Source organism: Amphiprion ocellaris, chromosome 4 (genome assembly GCF_022539595.1).
Source record: "Amphiprion ocellaris isolate individual 3 ecotype Okinawa chromosome 4, ASM2253959v1, whole genome shotgun sequence".
Classification (NCBI taxonomy): domain Eukaryota; kingdom Metazoa; phylum Chordata; class Actinopteri; family Pomacentridae; genus Amphiprion; species Amphiprion ocellaris.
In genome coordinates, this window is record NC_072769.1 from 19858994 (window position 1) to 19869665 (window position 10672).

The following is a 10672-nucleotide window of genomic DNA, read 5'->3' on the forward strand; positions in this document are numbered from 1 at the left end:
GAAAAATCTCATTTTTTTTCGACATAGTATAGTAAGGCGTTTTTTTTGCGCCAAAATTCATGATGATTTTTTTTTCAAAGAAAACCTTCTGGAGTGTTTTTCACGGCCTCCTTTACATTATTTCATCATATGGCACGTTTTTACAACATGTTTGAAAAATCTCATTTTTTTTCGACATAGTATAGTAAGGCTTTTTTTTGCGCCAAAATTCATGATGATTTTTTTTTCAAAGAAAACCTTTCTGGAGTGTTTTTCACAGCCTCCTTTACATTATTTCATCATATGGCACGTTTTTACAACATGTTTGAAAAATCTCATTTTTTTTCGACATAGTATAGTAAGGCGTTTTTTTTGCGCCAAAATTCATGATGATTTTTTTTTCAAAGAAAACCTTTCTGGAGTGTTTTTCACGGCCTCCTTTACATTATTTCATCATATGGCACGTTTTTACAACATGTTTGAAAAATCGCATTTTTTTTCGACATAGTATAGTAAGGCGTTTTTTTTGCGCCAAAATTCATGATGATTTTTTTTTCAAAGAAAACCTTTCTGGAGTGTTTTTCACGGCCTCCTTTACATTATTTCATCATATGGCACGTTTTTACAACATGTTTGAAAAATCTCATTTTTTTTTCGACATAGTATAGTAAGGCTTTTTTTTGCGGCAAAATTCACGATGATTTTTTTTTCAAAGAAAACCTTTCTGGAGTGTTTTTCACGGCCTCCTTTACATTATTTCATCATATGGCACGTTTTTACAACATGTTTGAAAAATCTCATTTTTTTTCGACATAGTATAGTAAGGCGTTTTTTTTGCGCCAAAATTCATGATGATTTTTTTTTCAAAGAAAACCTTTCTGGAGTGTTTTTCACGACCTCCTTTACATTATTTCATCATATGGCACGTTTTTACAACATGTTTGAAAAATCGCATTTTTTTTCGACATAGTATAGTAAGGCGTTTTTTTTGCGCCAAAATTCATGATGATTTTTTTTTCAAAGAAAACCTTTCTGAGTGTTTTTCACGGCCTCTTTTACATTATTTCATCATATGGCACGTTTTTACAACATGTTTGAAAAATCTCATTTTTTTTCGACATAGTATAGTAAGGCTTTTTTTTTGCGGCAAAATTCACGATGATTTTTTTTTCAAAGAAAACCTTCCTGGAGTATTTTTCACGGCCTCTTTTACACTATTTCATCATATGGCACGTTTTTACAACATGTTTGAAAAATCTCATTTTTTTTCGACATAGTATAGTAAGGCTTTTTTTTGCGCCAAAATTCACGATGATTTTTTTTTCAAAGAAAACCTTTCCGGAGTGTTTTTCACAGCCTCCGTTACATTATTTCATCATATGGCACATTTTTACAACATGTTTGAAAAATCTCATTTTTTTTCGACATAGTATAGTAAGGCTTTTTTTTTGCGGCAAAAGTCATGATGATTTTTTTTCAAAGGAAACCTTTCTGGAGTGTTTTTCACGGCCTCCTTTACATTATTTCATCATATGGCACGTTTTTACAACGTTTGAAAAATCTAATTTTTTTTCGACATAGTATAGTAAGGCTTTTTTTTGCGCCAAAATTCACGATGATTTTTTTTTCAAAGAAAACCTTTCTGGAGTGTTTTTCACGGCCTCCTTTACATTATTTCATTATATGGCACGTTTTTACAACATGTTTGAAAAATCTCATTTTTTTTCGACATAGTATAGTAAGGCGTTTTTTTTGCGGCAAAATTCACGATGATTTTTTTTTCAAAGAAAACCTTTCTGGAGTGTTTTTCACGGCCTCCTTTACATTATTTCATCATATGGCACATGTTTACAACATGTTTGAAAAATCTCATTTTTTTTCGACATAGTATAGTAAGGCTTTTTTTTGCGTCAAAATTCATGATGATTTTTTTTTCAAAGAAAACCTTTCTGAGTGTTTTTCACGGCCTCCTTTACATTATTTCATCATATGGCACGTTTTTACAACATGTTTGAAAAATCTCATTTTTTTTCGACATAGTATAGTAAGGCGTTTTTTTTGCGCCAAAATTCATGATGATTTTTTTTTTCAAAGAAAACCTTTCTGGAGTGTTTTTCACGGCCTCTTTTACATTATTTCATCATATGGCACGTTTTTACAACATGTTTGAAAAATCTCATTTTTTTTCGACATAGTATAGTAAGGCTTTTTTTTGCGCCAAAATTCACGATGATTTTTTTTTCAAAGAAAACCTTTCTGGAGTGTTTTTCACAGGCCTCCTTTACATTATTTCATCATATGGCACATTTTTACAACATGTTTGAAAAATCTCATTTTTTTTCGACATAGTATAGTAAGGCTTTTTTTTTGCGGCAAAATTCACGATGATTTTTTTTCAAAGAAAACCTTCCTGGAGTATTTTTCACGGCCTCTTTTACACTATTTCATCATATGGCACGTTTTTACAACATGTTTGAAAAATCTCATTTTTTTTCGACATAGTATAGTAAGGCTTTTTTTTGCGCCAAAATTCACGATGATTTTTTTTTCAAAGAAAACCTTTCTGGAGTGTTTTTCACGGCCTCCTTTACATTATTTCATCATATGGCACATTTTTACAACATGTTTGAAAAATCTCATTTTTTTTTCGACATAGTATAGTAAGGCTTTTTTTTTGCGGCAAAATTCATGATGATTTTTTTTCAAAGGAAAACCTTTCTGGAGTGTTTTTCACGGCCTCCTTTACATTATTTCATCATATGGCACGTTTTTACAACATGTTTGAAAAATCTAATTTTTTTTCGACATAGTATAGTAAGGCTTTTTTTTTGCGCCAAAATTCATGATGATTTTTTTTTCAAAGAAAACCTTTCTGGAGTGTTTTTCACGGCCTCCTTTACATTATTTCATCATATGGCACGTTTTTACAACATGTTTGAAAAATCTCATTTTTTTTCGACATAGTATAGTAAGGCGTTTTTTTTGCGGCAAAATTCATGATGATTTTTTTTTTCAAAGAAAACCTTTCTGGAGTGTTTTTCACGGCCTCCTTTACATTATTTCATCATATGGCACATTTTTACAACATGTTTGAAAAATCTCATTTTTTTTCGACATAGTATAGTAAGGCTTTTTTTTGCGTCAAAATTCATGATGATTTTTTTTTCAAAGAAAACCTTTCTGGAGTGTTTTTCACGGCCTCCTTTACATTATTTCATCATATGGCACGTTTTTACAACATGTTTGAAAAATCTCATTTTTTTTCGACATAGTATAGTAAGGCGTTTTTTTTGCGCCAAAATTCATGATGATTTTTTTTTTCAAAGAAAACCTTTCTGGAGTGTTTTTCACGGCCTCCTTTACATTATTTCATCATATGGCACGTTTTTACAACATGTTTGAAAAATCTCATTTTTTTTCGACATAGTATAGTAAGGCTTTTTTTTGTGCCAAAATTCACGATGATTTTTTTTTCAAAGAAAACCTTTCTGGAGTGTTTTTCACGGCCTCCTTTACATTATTTCATCATATGGCACGTTTTTACAACATGTTTGAAAAATCTCATTTTTTTTCGACATAGTATAGTAAGGCGTTTTTTTTGCGGCAAAATTCATGATGATTTTTTTTTCAAAGAAAACCTTCCTGGAGTGTTTTTCACGCCCTCTTTTACATTATTTCATCATATGGCACGTTTTTACAACATGTTTGAAAAATCTCATTTTTTTTCGACATAGTATAGTAAGGCTTTTTTTTTGCGGCAAAATTCACGATGATTTTTTTTTCAAAGAAAACCTTCCTGGAGTGTTTTTCACGGCCTCTTTTACATTATTTCATCATATGGCACGTTTTTACAACATGTTTGAAAAATCTCATTTTTTTTCGACATAGTATAGTAAGGCGTTTTTTTTGCGCCAAAATTCATGATGATTTTTTTTTCAAAGAAAACCTTTCTGGAGTGTTTTTCACGACCTCCTTTACATTATTTCATCATATGGCACATTTTTACAACATGTTTGAAAAATCTCATTTTTTTTCGACATAGTATAGTAAGGCTTTTTTTTTGCGCCAAAATTCACGATGATTTTTTTTTCAAAGAAAACCTTTCTGGAGTGTTTTTCACGGCCTCCTTTGCATTATTTCATTATATGGCACGTTTTTACAACATGTTTGAAAAATCTCATTTTTTTTCGACATAGTATAGTAAGGCGTTTTTTTTTGCGGCAAAATTCACGATGATTTTTTTTTTCAAAGAAAACCTTTCTGGAGTGTTTTTCACGGCCTCCTTTACATTATTTCATCATATGGCACATTTTTACAACATGTTTGAAAAATCTAATTTTTTTTCGACATAGTATAGTAAGGCTTTTTTTGCGTCAAAATTCATGATGATTTTTTTTTCAAAGAAAACCTTTCTGGAGTGTTTTTCACGGCCTCTTTTACATTATTTCATCATATGGCACGTTTTTACAACATGTTTGAAAAATCTCATTTTTTTTCGACATAGTATAGTAAGGCGTTTTTTTTGCGCCAAAATTCATGATGATTTTTTTTTTCAAAGAAAACCTTTCTGGAGTGTTTTTCACGGCCTCCTTTACATTATTTCATCATATGGCACATTTTTACAACATGTTTGAAAAATCTAATTTTTTTTCGACATAGTATAGTAAGGCTTTTTTTTGCGTCAAAATTCATGATGATTTTTTTTTCAAAGAAAACCTTTCTGGAGTGTTTTTCACGGCCTCTTTTACATTATTTCATCATATGGCACGTTTTTACAACATGTTTGAAAAATCTCATTTTTTTTCGACATAGTATAGTAAGGCGTTTTTTTTGCGCCAAAATTCATGATGATTTTTTTTTTCAAAGAAAACCTTTCTGGAGTGTTTTTCACGGCCTCTTTTACATTATTTCATCATATGGCACGTTTTTACAACATGTTTGAAAAATCTCATTTTTTTTTGACATAGTATAGTAAGGCGTTTTTTTTGCGCCAAAATTCATGATGATTTTTTTTTCAAAGAAAACCTTTCTGCAGTGTTTTTCACAGCCTCCCTTACATTATTTCATCATATGGCACATTTTTACAACATGTTTGAAAAATCTCATTTTTTTTCGACATAGTATAGTATGGCTTTTTTTTTGCGGCAAAAGTCATGATGATTTTTTTTTCAAAGAAAACCTTTCTGAAGTGTTTTTCACGGCCTCTTTTACATTATTTCATCACATGGCACGTTTTTACAAGATGTTTGAAAAATCTCATTTTTTTCGACATAGTATAGTAAGGCTTTTTTTTTTCGGCAAAATTCATGATGATTTTTTTTTTCAAAGAAAACCTTTCTGGAGTGTTTTTCACGGCCTCCTTTACATTATTTCATGATATGGCACGATTTTACAACATGTTTGAAAAACCTCATTTTTTTTCGACATAGTATAGGAAGGTATTTTTTTTGCGCCAAAATTCATGTTTTTTTTTTTTCAAAGAAAACCTTTCTGGAGTGTGTTTCACGGCCTCTTTTACATTATTTCATCATATGGCACGTTTTTACAACATCTTTGAAAAATCTAATTTTTTTTCGACATAGTATAGTAAGGCTTTTTTTTGCGGCAAAATTCATGATGATTTTTTTTTCAAAGAAAACCTTTCTGAAGTGTTTTTCACGGCCTCCTTTACATTATTTCATCATATGGCACATTTTTACAAGATGTTTGAAAAATCTCATTTTTTTCGACATAGTATAGTAAGGCGTTTTTTTTGTGGCAAATTTCATGATGATTTTTTTTTTTCAAGGAAAACCCTTTCTGGAGTGTTTTTCACGGCCTCCTTTACATTATTTCATCATATGGCACGTTTTTACAACATGTTTGAAAAATCTCATTTTTTTTCGACATAGTATAGTAAGGCTTTTTTTTTGCGCCAAAATTCATGATTTTTTTTTTCATAGAAAACCTTTCTGGAGTGTTTTTCATGGCCTCTTTTACATTATTTCATCATATGGCACTTTTTTCAAGATGTTTGAAAAATCTCATTATTTTCGACATAGTATAGTAAGGCGTTTTTTTTGTGGCAAAATTCATGATGATTTTTTTTTTAAAAGAAACCCTTTCTGGAGTGTTTTTCACGGCCTCCTTTACAGTATTTCATCATATGACACGTTTTTACAACATCTTGAAAAATCATATATTTTTTTGACATAGATTAAAAATAAGATTAAAAAATAAATAATTATCCTGTCAACGTACCCTTTCAATGGATTAAATGCACAAACCAAAAGGAAATACATATGACAACGTTCATTGTATTTCATTTTCTTGCTTTAATTTGTTTTTATCTAGGCATTTCAAATCCTCTACAGTTGGGCCAGTTTTGGTTTGCTTCTCAAAAGCATGTTAAGCCTCAGGTGACACGTCTTTGTCCCACTGCAGGTCATTGGTGGAAGCAGTTCGTAGAGTCGGGATGCTTGGAGGAAAATGAGGTTCACCGGCTTTCACATGGAGATGCTGCTGTACAGTCTTTATTAATACCTGAAGTCCTGTCCTGCTCTGGAGACGTCATATTCTTTCAGATTTGCTGTTGCGGTTCGGACCAACTGGAGCTCCACGATTACTGGTCACAGCAATAATGACAATAGTGATTCTTTTGAATGTTTCAAACAGAGTAGTATATAATAATAATTAATGATAATAATGAATCGTGTGTGTGAATGTATATAGAGGCAGTGAAAAAAACAAGCAAGGAACATTTTGGATGTTCACAAGGAGTCATCGCTGTTACATTTTCAGATTAGTTTTTGAAGAGTTCTCTTTGGCTGCTCACTCTTCTCTAACCATTCAGGATTTAGCATAGATTGATCTAAATGTCAGCTACTTTTTTGTCCATCTGGGTCGGCCATTTCAAAAACAAAAGGACCAATGTGGACTTTGGTGAAGAAAAAGGGAATCTCCGTTTTGCAGTATTGTTTTTTTGTGTAAAGGAGGCCGTGAAAAACACTCCAGAAAGGTTTTCTTTGAAAAACAAATCATCATGCATTTTGCCGCAAAAAAAAACGCCTTACTATACTATGTCGAAAAAAATGAGATTTTTCAAACATCTTGTAAAAACGTGCCATATGATGAAATAATGTAAAGGAGGCCGTGAAAAACACTCCAGAAAGGTTTTCTATGAGAAAAAGATCATCATGAATTTTGGCGCAAAAAAAAAGCCTGACTATACTGTGTCGAAAAAAATGAGATTTTTCAAACATGTTGTAAAAACGTGCCATATGATGAAATAATGTAAAGGAGGCCGTGAAAAACACTATGGTAAGGTTTTCTTTAACATCTGTAAACAAAACAAAAATGTATCAACAAAGTTTTCTGTTAGAGTTTGTGTTCTTCTAAGTTTAACCCCAAGATTTTAAATACTTTCATTTACTGCAAATAAATGTCTACTCCAAATCCACTAATAATCATCAGCCTGAAAAACCCACAAAACACCCCTCGATACTCGACCACACTTAGTACAGTCCGGTTCCCCCTTCTATAAATCTGCTTGGAATCGTCCACTTCCTGTTTGTCAAAGTGGCCTTCTACCTGGACAGGTTTTGTTGGAGCTCATGCAACAAACATTTTGGGTAACTGCACTTTAATATGGATGGATGACACTGAATTAGAGTCTGTTTTAATGAGACTGAGTTAAGATGTGTAGCTCTGTCTTTAAATAGTAAATTATTTCTCAGAATTCACAGAGAAAAGTGTGAAATGTTTGCTAGGTTAGCGTCCCACATGTTCTTTGGCTCAGCTAAAGCTAACTCTCTCCAACTTCTGGATCTCTTGAGTTACTTGTTGTTAAAATATCTTGCTAGAGGTGCTGAAGCTCAGAAAGTCTGAGATGTTTGTTCAAAATAAGCTCATTCTCAAGTCTTATCTGAACTGTCCTCTTTTGTTTGAACTTTCCCTAAACTTAGGAGTTAATGACAGAGCAGCACATCCAGACTCAGTCTCATTTATGTAGAGATTAAACTTCAGTGTCATTCATTGATGTTAAAGTGCAGTTTTTCAAATGTTTGTTGCACATGCTCCCGACCAAACCAGTCCAGGTGGAAGACGATGTGAAGAGAAAGCTCCAGAGGATGAATATCACACATTTACATTGGAAATAAATGTCCTTTAATTAGACATTGTCATGCAAATGATGTTCAAATCTTTGAGTGTTTTGTTGATGTTTGTTTCTAAATGTTTTCTGACAATCAGCCCAAAAGATTAAAACCTTTTACGGCTCACAAGCTGCAACAATTCACACATTATCAACTATCTTTCTGACTAAACTAAGATTAAAAAGTGAAAAACTGCCTGATTCCTGCATCATGAATCTTTTTGTTTTTTTATGACAGTAAACTGAATATATTTGGGTATACATTTTATAAACCGAAACAAGAAATGAATTACTGGAGAAAACAATCAACAGATTAATGGACAAAGAAAATATGTTTACCAACATATATGGCGGAATTGTTCCAACATTACAAGATACATAGAATTTTAATTCAATTTTATTTATATAACGCCAATTACAGGTCAAATTGTCTCAAAATGCTTTATATTTACATTTTTTTGTCATATTTAAAATATGACAAAGTAAGAAATTTAAAGCTCTTGACTAATCCAATTTATTATTTGGTTTTTAAGAGACTAATCTTGCTTCTAGTCGCTGTAAAAAGTCAGTCCATCCTGGCCAACTTCAACACCTCTTCATGACAACTTGTTCTGCCTCCAACCTCGTGGAAACTCCAGAATCTCGGGAAAACCTGTCGAGACTCGAAGAACTCGTGGTGACTCGAAGAACTCGTCGGGCGGGGGAAGGTGTGGTGGGTGGTGGGGGGAGGTGGGGGAGTAGAGGGGGGAGGCCGCCACCCACCTCCCCGCCTACTCTCCGCCCTGACTCCACCCAGACTCCGCCTTGGCTCCACCCATGTGGTGACTTCAGGAACTACGATGCCAAAGGGACGACGAAATTATTTCTTTTCATCTGATCTGTAGCTCAGTGAGTTAAGGATTTGCCTATGGAGCTGCAGGTCGCTGGTTCAAGACCAGACACTTCTTAAATTTTATCAAAATCCTGACAAAGACAAACAAAGAAAACTGCCGGTGGCGGGTCTTGAACCTGCGACCCTCCGCTTGGGAGTCTCTCTTCTTATCCCCCTGAGCTATTCGCTCAGATACAAATTCTTCTTTTTTTTGCGCATTTATCATCTATTTTTTGTCGTTTTCGAGTTTTTTTTTAACTCGAGTCTCGACTCGACCGTTTTTCTCAGGAGGTTGGACTTCAGCCTTTGAGCGGGAGGGTGGAACCCTCAGTTCCAAGACTTTCCAAAGACTCGAGACCTCCCGAGTCCTCAGGACCTGAGCTTTCACACAGTCTGAGGGCTGAAATTTTCTAAGTCCCACAGTAGATCTTTGTTAGATTTAACTTTCAGACAGTCCAAGGACTGAAATCCTCTAAGTTCCTGAGTAGTTCTCTGTTAGTTTGAACCTTTAGACAGTCTCAGGACTGAAGTTTTAAAAGTTTCTCAGTACTTCTCTGTTAGTTTGAACCTTCAGACTGTCTGAGGACTGAAATCTTAAAAGTTCTTCAGTAGTTCTCTGTTAGGTTGAACCTTCAGACAGTCTGAGGACTGAAATTTTAAAAGTTTCTCAGTACTTCTCTGTTAGTTTGAACTTTCTGGTTAACAGAAGCCTTAAAACTTGTGACCATGAGTCTTGATTTCACATTTAGACCATCCATCTGAGTTCTTCTCAGACCTTCACCTGTGGGTTTTTTTAGAAATCCTCAACAAACTTTGATTCTCTTCACTGAACAGTAAAGTTTGTGGAGATCAGAAGGTAACATTAGTTTGATAAATGCCTTCAACTACTAGTAGACTTTATCTGGAAAGCAGTTTTCTGAAATGAGTTCTTAGTAAATCTATCCACAATCAAACCAAGAACATAGAAAGAGGAAATGTTTGGAGAAACAACTTGATGTTTTCGTTTCAGACTAGAAAACGCTTTCAGATCTTTATCTGTTTTTGCTCTTTTTGATTGTTTTATTGTCTCTTCTGTTTAATTTGATCTTCTAAAGTCTAACTGGTGTCTTTTCAAATGTTTTGTCTTTAGTTTGATTCTTCTTAAATGTTTAGTTTTGCTCTTTTCTCACCTTTTATTCTTTTCTAATGTCTGATTTGATTTCCAAATGTTTTGTCTTTTTAATGTTTAATTGTTGTTTTTTCAAATGTTTTATCGGCTTGTTTGAAAAATTTCCTTTTCTTTCCCAGTGTTTAATTTTTCGATTAAATCTTTAAGGTTTTTCTTTTTAAATGTTTGACCACCTTTTAATGTTTAATTTTCTTTTTTAATGATTCATTGTATTTTCTGTTTAATTCCTATTTGAAGTTTTATTGTCTTTAACATGTAATTTTCTTTCTAATTAAACATTTAATTTTTTAATTCAATGTTTTGTCTTTTTAAAGGTTTAATAATGTAATTAAATGTTTTGCATTATTTTTAAATGTTTAATATTCTCCTTGTTTAAAAGTATTTTTTAAATGTGTAATTATGGAAAATATTTTATCTGTAATTTTTAATATTTGTATTTTAAAAATTTTGTTTAATTTCATAATGACATGTATTGTATCTTGTTTAATTATCTAATTCAATATTTTGTCTGTTTAATATCATT